Source organism: Choloepus didactylus, chromosome 6 (assembly GCF_015220235.1).
Source record: "Choloepus didactylus isolate mChoDid1 chromosome 6, mChoDid1.pri, whole genome shotgun sequence".
Classification (NCBI taxonomy): Eukaryota; Metazoa; Chordata; class Mammalia; order Pilosa; family Megalonychidae; genus Choloepus; species Choloepus didactylus.
Window position 1 is genome coordinate 135,821,711 of NC_051312.1, and position 13,478 is coordinate 135,835,188.

The following is a 13,478-nucleotide window of genomic DNA, read 5'->3' on the forward strand; positions in this document are numbered from 1 at the left end:
TGTATATTAAATTTGTATCCTACAACCTTGCTAAATGCATTGGTTCTCCTAGGTTAGCTTTTTTTATGGATTCCTTGAGATTTTCTAGACAGATAATCATGTTGTCTGTAATTAAAGACAGTTTTGGATCTTCCCTTCCAAACAACATGCCTTTTATTTCTTTTTCTTGCATTATTGCACTGGCAAGGCCTCCATTACACAGGTGAATAGAAATAGTTATATCAGACATCTTTGCCTTGTTCTTGATCTGAAAGGAAAAAAACATTCATTCTTTTACCACTAAGTATGATGTTAGCTGTGGGTGTTTTGTAGATGCTCTTTTTTAGGTTGTGTAACTTCCATTCCTAGTCTGTGAAGGTTTTATCATGAATTTGGGTTGAATTTTGTCAAAATTTCCTCTACATCTATTGACAGGATCACACAGTTTTTCCTTTTAAGTGTGTTTGTACAGTGTATTCATTTCCTGTTCGGTTCCCTAGGGTGCTGTAACAAATTACCACAAAATTAATGGCTTAAAACAACATGAGTTTTTTTTATCTTCCAGTTCTGGGGGTCAGAAATCCAAAAGGGGTTTCACTGGGCTAAAATCAAAGTGTCAACAGGGCTCTAGGGGAGAATCCACTTCCTCGGCTCTTCTAACCTCCAGAGGCCACCTGTATTCCTCAGCTTGTGGCCCCATCCATCTTCAATGCCAGCAGTCGCATCACTGACCGCTGCTTGCATAGTCACAAATCCCTCTCCAAATATGACTCTCCTGCCTCCCAATTGGGATTACATTAGGCCCATCTAGATAAACCAGGAAAATCTCTGTGTCTCAAGTTCCTTAACTTAATCACATCTGCAAAGTCTCTTTTGTCATGGAAGGTAATATATTCACAGGTTCCAGGGATGAGGACACAGACAGCTTTGCCCACCACATACAGTGAATTATGTTAGTTGACTTTTGAAGGTTAAACCAACCTTGAATTCCCAGGATAAATCCCATTTGGTCATGATTTATGATCCATTTTATATATTGATGATTTTTTGCTAAAATTTTGTTAAGAGTTTCTGTAACTATATTCTTGAGGAATGGTGGGTTATTGTTTTGCTTTTTTCCCCCTTATAATGTCTTTCTCTGGTTCTTAGTATCCAGATAATGCTGGCCTCATTAAATAAGTTTGGAAGTGTTTCCTTTTCTTTTTTCTGCAACAGTTTTTTTTTAAATAATTTTTTTATTAAAGAAGTTATAGGTTTACAGAAAAATCATGCAGAAAACACAGAATTTCCATACCTTCCCCACCCACCCCCGCCACATGCAGTTTTCCCTATTCTTAACATTTTGCATTACTGTGGTAACTTTGTTACAAATAATGAAACAATACTATTATAATTACACTATTCATTAGAGTCCATAGTTTACATTAGGATTTTTTTTCACAGTATCATCATACAGTTGTGCATTTATCACCACAGTCAGCACTTGAACATATTGATTACTATGGGAAAAAAAGTTTTTATTTTTAATGAATAATAAAAAACATTATAAAAAGAAAAATAAAATATCATACAATACAATATAATCGTAGGCTCAGACACCACCACTACCCTCCCCTCTCTTACTTATTTAGCTTTGGTATATTGCCTTTGTTACATTTAATGGAAGCATATTACAATGTTACTGTTGACCATAGACTCCAGTTTGCTTTGATTATATTTTCCCCACCATCCCCTTTCCAACATTCTGCATGGTTGACATTCATTTGTTCTCCCACATGCAAGAACAGTTTTATATTTGTACATTTAGTCACAATCAATGGTCACTCCAGTTTTTGCTAAATTAAACAGTCCCAGTCTTTATCTTCTATCTTTACCTCAAGTGTCATACATGCTCCTACCCCACCTCTTTCAGCTTTACTCTTGGACATCTTTGTTCGGTGTACTTACAGTACTGTACTACCATCACACAGTATTATGCTATCAATTTCTGGGTCTATACAATCAAGCCTGCTGAACATTCTGTAGTCCTTCAACATCAAATGCCCAATCTCTACCCACTTTCTATCTCCTGGTAGCCTGTGTTATCACCTTTTAACTCTCAAAGTTTGCTCTTTTATTTTAGTTCATATTAGTGAGACCATACAGTATTTGTCCTTTTGTTCCTGGCTAACTTCACTCAACATAATGTCTTCAACATTCATCCACGTTATTATATGTTCCTCGCCTTTATTCTGTCTTACAGTTGCATAATATTCCATCATGTGTATATACCACAGCTTGTTTATCCACTTGTCTGTTGATGGACATTTGGTCTGTTTCCATCTCTTGGCTATTGTGAATAATGCTGCAATACACATCAGTTTACAAATGTCCATTCGTGTCTTAACTTTCGTTTCTTCTAAGTATATACCTAGTAATGGAGTAGCAGGGTAATATGGCAAATCTATACTTAGCTTCCTGAGGAACTGCCACACTGTCTTCCAGAGTGATTACACCATTCTACATTCCCACCAACAGTGAATAAGTGTCTGCAACAGTTTTTGAAGAACTGGTATTATTTTTCCCTTAGCTGTTTAGTAGAATCATTGATATACTGGAATGGGCTTGTACTGGTTCATGAGTGCCTATTGTTAAATTTTCAGGAATTTTGTGAGCCAGACATTATTAAAAGTTAAGTAAGTTATGTTTTTTTTTTTTAAAAAAAAGAAAGGTAATAAATACTGAATAAATACTCATCTCCTCCTGAGTGTTTCATTACATTGTATTACTATCGATACTCTTAAGGATATTTGTAACTGCTGTATCTGTATGGTTTTCTATGTGCATCTCTTCCCAACTCCATGATCAGTGACAGCCATGGTGGGATTATTTACACCATGGAAATTTGCAAGTACTACAAACCAGAGCTTCTTTCCTCTGGTGACCCAGGTGTAACACACTGACTAGCACTTCAGTGGGTAGGATTCACATGTGAAGCCATCTGGGCCTGGAGTTTTCTGTATGGGAAGGTTTTTCAGCTATGAATCTAATTGCTTTAATATATATATGAATATTTAAATTATTTATTTCCTATTGAGTGACTTATGTAGTTTGTGTTTCAAAGAATATGTCCATTTTATCTAAATTGTTGAAATTCTTGGTATGGAGAATTTCTTTTTTTTTGTTGTTTTGGTTTTTGTTTTAATGTCTGTAGGATCTATAGTTACATCCTCTCTTTCATTCCTGATATTGGTAATTTGTGTCTTCGATTTTCCTGATAAATCAGACTAGAATTTTACCAAGTTTATTAATCTTTCTAAAGAATCAGCTTTGGGTTTCTTTGATTTTTTTTTCTCTGATTCTTTATTTTTTTTTTCTATTTCATTGGTTTCTATTCTCATTTTTCTGATTTCCTACATTCTGCTTTGTTGGGATTAATTTTCTCTTATTTTTATAGTTTCTTGTGGTGGAAAGCTCAGATTGATTTGAGAAATTTTTTCTAATGTGAGCACTTAATGCTATATATTTCCATCTAGGTACTGCTTTAGCTGTATCCCACAAATTTTGATATGGTTTGTGTGTGTGTGTTTTTATTCAATTCAAAATATTTTCTAATTATCCTTTTGATTTGATTTATTTAGAAGTCTGTTGTTTAACTTCCAAATATGTGGGGATTTTCCAGATGTATTTTGGTTATTGATTTTTGGCTTAACTTCATTGTGTTCAGAGAAAATATTTTGTATGATTTCAAACTTCTTAAATATACTGAGACTTCTTTTGTGTCCCAGAATATGTCCATTTTGGTAAATTGTCCCTGTGCACTTGAAAAGAATGTGTGTTCTGCTGTTGTTAGGTGGAATCCTCTAAAAACATCAATTAGGTCAAGTGGATTGATATTGTCGTTTAAGTCTTCTGTATCCATATTGATATTCTGCCTCCTTGTTCTATCAATTATTGAGATAAGAGTGTTGAAATCTACAACTGTAATTGTGAATTTGTCTATTTCTCCTATCAGGTCTATCAGTTTTTTACTTCATTTATTTGGAAACTTTGTTATTAAATGTATAAATATTTAGGGTTGTTATGTCCTTTTGATAATTTGACCCCTTTTCCATTATTATTTTATTTTTATTATTTATTTATTTATTTTTTATTATTATAGGTTTAGAGAAATATCATGAAGAAAATACAGTTCTCATGTAGTCCCCCTTTTATTAACACCTTGCATCTGTGTGGTACATTTGTTACAATTGATGAAAGAGTTTTATAATTGTACTATAGTCCAAGGTCTACATTAGGATTTCCTGTTTGTGTTGTGTAGTGCTGTGTTTTTCTTATTCTAGTAACATACATACAACCTAAAATTTCCCCCTTTTAACCACCTTCAAATATATAATTCAGTGCTGTTAGTTACATTCACAATGTTGTGTTACCATCACCACTATCCATTACCAAAATTTTTCCATCATCTCCAGATTTCTTTTTATTAGTACATATCTATATATTTATATTTAAAGTGTGTCTCTTGTAAACAGCAAGGAGTTGAGTCTTCCTTTTTTATCCAATCTGACTATTTCTGCCAGTTAATTGGAGTGCTTAGACCACTTACATTTAATGTAATTATCACTATTGCTGGATATAAATCTATGATCTTGCTATTTGTTTTTTATCACTCCCATTTGTTCCTTGTTCATTTTTTTTTTTTTTTGCCCTTTTCTTCTTCTTAGAAACTGAGTATTTTTATCATTTCTTTTTATCTCCACTAACGGCATTTAGCTATATCAATTTTATTTTTAGTAATTGCTCTACAGATTATAATAACATATCTTCAGCTTATCACATCTACTGTCAAATATGGCTTTACTACTTCACAGGGGTCAGTAAACGTTTTTAATAAAGGACCAGACAAGAAATATTTTAAGCTTTGTAACCATACAGTCTTTGTCACAACTACTCACCGCCACCATTATAGCTCAAAATCAGTCAGAACCTATATATAAATGGATTAGCATGACTGTCTTCCAATAAAGCTTTATTTATGGACTGTGAAACTTGAATTTCGTGTTATTTTCACATGCCACAAAATATTATTAATCTTTTTAATTTTTTTCAACCATTTAAAAATATAAAATCCATTCTTAGCTCTTGGGCCTTTGAATAACGGTGACTGGCTGGATTTAGTCCATGGGCCATAGTTTCCCAACCTCAGATACAAAAACTTTATAACAATATACATTTAATTCCAGCCTCCCATGCTTTCTGCTATTGTTGTCATATATTTTACTTCTCTGTATATTGTAAACTCAAAATAAATTGCTATTATTTTTGCTCCTAATATTTAATTTACTTTTAAAGAGATTTAAAAATGAGGGGAAATTTATATTTACCCACATAGCTATCATTTTCAATGCTATTAATTTCTTTGTGTAGATTTACATTTCCGTTTGGTATTACTTTCCTTCTGCCTGAAGACTTTTCTTTAATTTTTTTTATTGTTGTTGTTGTATCATTCTCCTGGCAATGAATTCTCTCAACCTCTGTTTGTTTAAAATACCTTCATTTTATCTTCCTTTTTTGAAAGATATTTTGCTTGTTATGGAATTCTAGGATGCAGGGTCATTGTTTTTTCTTTCCCTTTCCTTTCCTGATCTTCTTGTGGTACTGTAAAAATGTCACACCACTGTATTCTGGCTTTCATATTGTCAATGAGGAGTCTGCTGCCATTATTACACATGATGGTTTTTTTTCCCCTCTGCCTGCTTTTGAGTGTTTTCTCTTTATCACTGGTTTTCAGAAATTTGATTATAACATGACTTGGAATAGTTTTCTTTATTTTTATTCTACTTGGGTTCATTGAGTTTTTTGGATCTGTGGGTTTATATTTTCTATCAAATTTGGTAAAAATTTTCAAATGATTGTTTTGTGCCCTCACTTTCTCCTAATGATAGTCCAATTACATGAATACCGGGCTGTTTTGCTTTGTTACACAGGTCACTAAAGCGCTGTTCATTTTTTACTCAGTGTTTTTCTCTCTGTGATTCATTTTGGATAATTTCTATTGCTCAATCTTCAAGCCCCATTGATCCCAATAATAATCTGCTATTATTCTCATCCAATGTATTTTTTTATTTCAGATATTATATTTTTAATCTCTAGAAGTTCCCTTTGGGTTGTTTTATATTATTCATTTCTCTCTCATCATGCTCATCTTTTCATCTACTTTTGTGAACCTATGAAGCTTATTTATAATTGTTCCTTTATATTTTTATTAGCTAATTTTGTACATCTGTTTTCTCTAATGATTGATTTACCTCTACTTCTTTTTATGCCTCAATATTTTTATTTGGGTGCTAGGCATTGTAAATTTCATGACTTTGGGTGCTGTGTGTTGTGTTCCTTTAAGTAGCATTGGGCTTTTTTCTGGTACACATGTAGGTTACTTGTAATCCTTTCAAGGACTGTTTTAAGCTTTAAAGTGAATCCATAGCAGCCTTTAGATTAGAATTAATTTAGCCCCACTGCTAAGGTAATACCCTTCAGAGAATTCTATCTTTTGCCCTATGTATTATAAGTTCTCTACACTCTGGCTGGCGGGGACAAAAGACTATTCCAGTTCTGAGTGAGCTCCAGAAATTGATCTGCCCACTCCTTTCTAATGAAAATTTCCTCAACTTTGGGTCATTTCCTCTCATGCATTGCAGATAAACAACCAGTCAAAGACTCAAAGGACACCTTTGCAGATCTTCAGAGCTCTGGAACTTTCTGTGTAGCTTCCTATCCTTCAATATTCCTTCCAGCAAGTTCCAGCACCTTGGATTCCCTGAACTCCAATCACTTTCTCTTCAATTCAAGAGACCACAAGGCTCTACTTAGCTTCTCCCTCCCTGCTCTGTAGTCTGGAAGCTGCCTGCAATCATTAAGCTGAAGCAAGTCTGGGGCTCACGTCACTCATTTCTCTTGTCTCAAGGATCACAATCCTACACTGCTTATTGTCTAATATCTGAAAAACACAGTTTTATATATTTTGTCCAGTTTTCTAGTTTTTTAAGATGGAAGGGTGACTCTTGTCCCTGTTATTTCATCATGACTGAATTCAATGGGTTTGCTGATGAGCAAAGTTTTTAAATTTTAGTGAACCCTAATTTATCATTTTTTTCTTTTACAGTTATTGATTTCTTGGTCCTGTTTAAGACATCTTCTTTTATCTTTGGATCTCCAAGATATTCCCATGTGCTTGTCTTAAAAAAAAACTTTGCCATTTCAGTTTGCTATCTTTAAGTTAACTTCAATTAAATTTTTTACATAGTTTTTAAGGTTCAGGGGTTGAGGTTCATTATTTTTCCATAAAGATATCCAGTTGTTTCAACACCACTTGTTGAAAAGATTTTCTTTTCTCCATAGAATTTCTTTGGCACCTCTGTCCAAAATCCATTAACTGTGTGACTGCAAGTCTATTTCTAGAATCACTATTCTGTTTCATTGATCTATTTATCTATCTTTATGCCAATACAACACTCTCTTGTTTGCTGTGGCTTTATAGTAAACCTTAAAATAATCTGGTATAAACTCTTCAGTTTTTCTTTCTTTTTCAGAATTATTTTAGTCTTTTCACTTCCATATAAATTTTGGAATAAGTCTGCAAAATGCTACCAAAAAGTTTTCTGGGATTATGATTGTAATTACATTAACTCTATAGATTAATTTGGCAAAAAATTGCATCTTATAAATATTGAGCATCTAATTCATAAATATGCTATATCTATCCATTTACTTAGGTCTTTTATTTCACTCAACAATATTTTGTAATTTTCAGTGCATGGTTCTTACATATCTTTTGTTATTTTTAATGCTTAAGTATTTTGTTATTTACAATGCTATTATAGTTGAAAATATTTATTTTCCAATTGTTTGCTGCTAGTATGTAGAAATACATTTATTTGTGCATACTGACGTTGTATCCTGCAACCTTGCTAAATTCACTTATTAGTTCTAGTTAGGTTTTTATCCGCATGAAATATCATGTCAGTGAATACATACTGCTTTGGATCTTCCTTTCCAATCTTTAAGTCTTTTATTTCTTTTTCTTGCCTTGTTGCAGTGGCTAGGATCTCCAAAACAATATTGAATAGAAGCATTGAAAGTAAACATCCTTGCCTTTTTTATTTTTTTTATCTTATGGGGAAACTGTTAAGTCTTTCCCCAGTAAGGATGATGTTAGCTGTAGGTTTTTCACAGATGTCCTTTATCGGATTAAGAGCCCCTTGTTTTCCTATTTTTCTGATAGCTTTTATTTTCATAAATAGGGGGAATGTTGTTAAATGATTTTTTGTGCATTTATTGAGATAATCATATGAATTTTTCTCCTTTATTTTGTAAATGTGGTGGATTGCAATAATTGATTTACAAATATGAAATGGATAAACTACATTTAGTCAGACATATGGTCCTTTTGATATATTGTTGGATTCAATATGCAAATATTTTGTTAAAGATTCTTGTATCTATGTTTATGAGAGATATTGGTTTATAATTTCCTTTTCTTTGAATTTTTGGTCAAATTTTGGTCTCAAGGTATGTTGGATCCATAAAAAGAGTTGACATATGTTCTTTCTTAATACATTTTCTGGAAGACTTTGTGTAGTATTGGTATTATTTCTTTCTCACATGATTGATAGACTCACCAGTGAAATCATCGGGGTCTAGAATTTCCTTTCTAGAGAGGTTTTGTATAACAAATTCAATTTATCAGATAGAAGTAGAACTATATATTTTTTCTATTTTATTTTGTGTCTGTTTTGGTAGGTTGTGTTTTTCAAGAAATGTGTCCATTTCGTCTAGGTGGCCAAATTTATTGGCATATAATTGTTCATAATATTCTCTTATCAATCTTTTCAGTTCCATAGGATCTGTGGTGATATTACCTCTATTATTCCAGATATTGATAATAGGCATTTTCTCTGTCTTTTTCCTGACAAAACTTGCTAGAGGTTTATCAATTTTATTATTTAAAAAAAAAAAAAAACTTTTGGTTTCATTGTTTTTCTATATTGTTTGTTTTCTACTTCATTGATTCTGCTCTTGTCTTTATTATTTCCTTCCTTCTACTTATCTCCAGTTTAACTTTCTAATGTTTTTCTATCTTTTGAAGATGAGAACTTAGATGATTAATTTTAATTCTTTCTTCTCTGCTCATAAAATTATTTAAAACTATAAAGTTACTTCTAAGTACTGCATCAGCTGAATCTACAAAATTTCATATATTGTATTGTCATTACTATTGAGTTCAAATATTTTTAAATTTCCCGTTTAGTTTTTCTTTGACCCATGAGTTACTTAAAACTGTATTATTTAATTTCCATATATTTGAAAATTTTCTGAATATCTTCTTGATTTCTAATCTATTTCCATTGTGGTCAGAAAACATATTCTATAACATTTCTTTCTTTTGAAATTTATTGAGACTTGTTATTTGACTTAGCGTATGATCCATCTTGGTGAATGTTCCATGTGCAGTTGGAGGAAAATACGTATTCAGCAGGTGTGGTGTGTGGTCTCTTATCAATGTCTACTCGGTCAAGGGAATTGATAATGTCTCTCAGATCTTCTATATTCCAACTGAATTTCTGTCCAGTTGCTTTATCAATTACTGAGAAAATCTACAACTAGGATTGTAAATTTGCCTATTTCTCTATTTAGCTCTGTCAGTTTCTTTTTCATGTATTTTGAAGATCATGTATTGATTTAGAGGTGTATAGATTTACAATTATTTTGCCTTCTTAATGTATTGACCCTTTTATCATTATATAATATCCTTCTTATTTCTGGTAATATTCCATGTCTTAAAGTCTATTTTGTCTGTATTAATATAGCTACACTAGCTTTCTTATGAATTGTCTTTGAATGATGTACCAGTCAGTATTCTACCTGAGAACCAGAACCAGTAGGACGTATACATATATATAATTTATTTCAAGGAATTGGCTTTGCAGTTATGGGGACTGGCAAGTCCAATATCCATAGAACAAGTCAGTAGCCTGGAAACTCAGAAACTCTCCAGCAGGAGCCGAAGCTGCAGTCCACATGTCGAATTTCTTCTTCTTCTGGAAAGCCTCAGTTTTGCTGTTAAGGCCTTTCAACTGATTGGATGAAGCCCACCCATCTTATCAAGGATAATATCCTTCCCTCAGTTAACTGATTGTATATGTTAACCACAACTGCAAAATACCTTCACAGCAACATCCAGGTTAGTATTCAATTAAATAACTGGGCACTATAGTCTAGCCAAGTTGACACATAAAACTAACCATCATGAATAACATATCTTTTCATTATTTTACCTTAAAACTATTTGTGTCTTTGTATTTAAAGTGCATCTCTTATTGCCAGCATATACCTGGGTCCTGCTTTTTTGTCCAGTCAGACAATCTTCATCTTTTAATTAAAGTGTTTAATTCATTTACATTTCACACAATTATTGAGAAGACTGGATTTAGGTCTGCTGCTTCCCTATTTGTTTTCTCTTTATCTCATCAGTTTTCTTGTTCATTTGTTCTTCCTTTCCTGACTTATTTGGGATTAATCAAATGTTTTTGAAAGTTTTATTTTGATTTCTCTACTGGCTTCTTAGCTATATTTCTTTGTATTTTTTGGTGTTGTTCCAGGTATTATAATATGCATATTTAACTTATCACAATATACTTAGAGTTAATACTGCACTGTTTCACATAAAATATAGAAACCTTGCAACAAGAAAGATCCATTTACGGTAACTCCCATACTTCGCACCATTTTCGTCACAGAGGTAATAAGCCCCTTGATAGGTGCTGTAATTTTTGCTTTAAATAATCATATGTCTTTTAAAGAATTTAAGAGAAGAAAAGACAAAATATACAGTCTTTTTTTAGTGTTTTTTTTCCCTTTTTTTTTTGCAGTTTTACTGAGATATATTCACACACCATACAAACCAAAGTATATAATCACTGGCTCACAGTATCACCACATAGTTGGGCATACAACCCCATGATCAATTTTAGAACATTTTCATTACTCCAAAAAAGAAATAAAAATAAAAAAAGAAGGCCCAAATCATCTCATACCCTTTACTGCCCCCATTATTGGCCCATAGTATTGATGTAGTACATTTATTACTGTTGATGAAAGAGTATTAAAATATTACTATTAACTATACTCCATAGTTTGCAATAGGTACATTTTTCCCCATAAACCCCTCTATTGTTAACTCCTTCTAATAGTGTCATACATTTGTTTTAGTTCATGAAAGAACTTTTTTATATTTGTACAGTTAATCACAGTCATTTTCGACACAAGAGTCACTGTGTTATACATTCCCATGTTTTAACCTCCAGCTTTCCTTCTGGTGACATACATGACTGTAAACTTCCCCTTTCCACCACATTCACATACCATTCAGCACTGTTAATTATTCTTACAATAACACGCTACAGTCACCTCTGTCCATTTCCAAACGTTTAAGTTAACCCAGTTAAACATTCTGCACATATTAAGCAACCACTCCCCATTCTTTAGCCTCATTCTATATCCTGGTAGCCTATATTCTATATTTTATGTCTATGAGTTTACATATTATAATTAGTTCATATCAGTGAGATCATAAAATATTTGTCCTTTTGTGTATGACTTATTTCACTTTTATCCTCAAGGTTCATCCAGGTTGTCGCGTGCTTCAGGACTTCATTCCTTCTTACTGCTGAATAATAATATCCCATCGTATGTATACACCACAGTTTGTTTATCCATTCATTTGTTGATGGACACTTGGGTTGTTTCCATCTTTTGGTAATTGTGAATTATGCATAGTCTTTTATATTTAACCACGTATTTCTCATTTTTTGATGATCTTTTTTTTTCCAGTAAATATGAGTTACCAACTGTTGTCATTTCCCTTCAGCCTGAAAAAAATTCCTTTAACATTTCTTATACTGTAGGAGTGCTGGAAATGAATTCTCTTAGTTTTTAATCTTAAAATGTATTGTTTTTGTCCTCATTTTTTGAAGATAGTTTTGCTGAAGATAGACGGGTTTTTGTTTTTTTTTTTTTCTTTCAGCATTTTAAGGATGCTGCTTAATTATGTTCTGGCCTCCATCACTTATGAGAAGTTGGCCCATCCTTTGAATCATTATTCCTCTCTGGATGCTTTCAATGTATTCTCTTTATTTTTGGATTTCAGCTGTTCAATCATCATGCGCCCAGGTGTAATTTTCTAAGTATTTGTCTTGCTTTGTGTTCACTGAGCTCCTTGGATCTCTATTAATGTTGTTCACCAGATTTGTGGGAAGGTTTGGACATTATTTCTTTAAATGTCTTTCTGCCCCATTCTCTCTCTCCTTTCCTTCTGGTACTCCAGTTACAATCATGTTAGACTGCTCAATGTTGCCCCACAGCTCATTTTTCTTTCATATTTCTTTAATATTTTTCTTTAATATTTTTCTCTTAGCCCTTTAGATAAAATCTTTTTTATTGGCCTATCTACAGATTTATTGGCTCTGTTTCCTGCCATCTCCAATCTGCTGCTAAACCCATCCAGTAAACTTTTTATTTCAGTTTTCTAATTTTAAGCTCTAGAATTTCCATTTGGCCCTTTATAGTGTTTTTTTTTTAATCTTCTATGATCCACCATCTGTTCATTCATAATCCATACATTTTCCTTTAAGTTCTCAAACATATTTATAATAGCTGCTTTAAAATCTTTGTCTGCTAATCGCAATGTCTGGATCATCTCTGGATTGGAGACTATTGACCACTTTCTATTGAGTATGCGTCATATTTTCCTATATATTTCCATGTCTAGTGATTTCTGATTAGATACTGGACATTATGAATGATATATTGTAGAGAGTTTGTATTCTGCTATATTTCCTCGAGTAATTTTTATTTTAGCTGGAAGCTAACTTGGCTGGACTCAAACTGTAAACTCTGTTTCCCTGATAGTGAGCAACATCTGAAACTTTGCTCAGTTCTTTCAGCTTCCAGCTGCTGCTTTTTTTTTGTCAGGCTGCATGGTGGATCTCTCATGCTTAATAGTGTAGCAGCTGGCCAAGGACTTGAGCAGATTTTAGATATAGATTTTGGGCCTCATCCTCTTTTCAGTTCCCTCCTTTTCATGATTCCCACTACCAACTTTCTCATTGCTCTGCTCTAGATTGACCTCAAACTATTAAGGCTGCAAATCCCACTGCTGCATTCACGTGGGTATTGGGGTATGCCCTCGGGGGGAGGGAGGAAGCTGCAAATTCACAAATCTCATCCCTCGCAGTTCATTTTTTCAAGGGTAGACATCCTTTCTGATTCTGCCTGCTTTTAGTCATTCTCCCATGCATTGCTTTTTTCAATTTTCTTTTCAAATAATCACATTGCTTTTTTCAATTATTTTGTCCAGATTTTATAGTTATTATCAGGGGGAGGGGGTTAGTTTAACAAAGCTATTTTGCCATTACTGGAAGCCAGAACTTCATTGTCCTTTTCTAAACAGTGGGAAACTG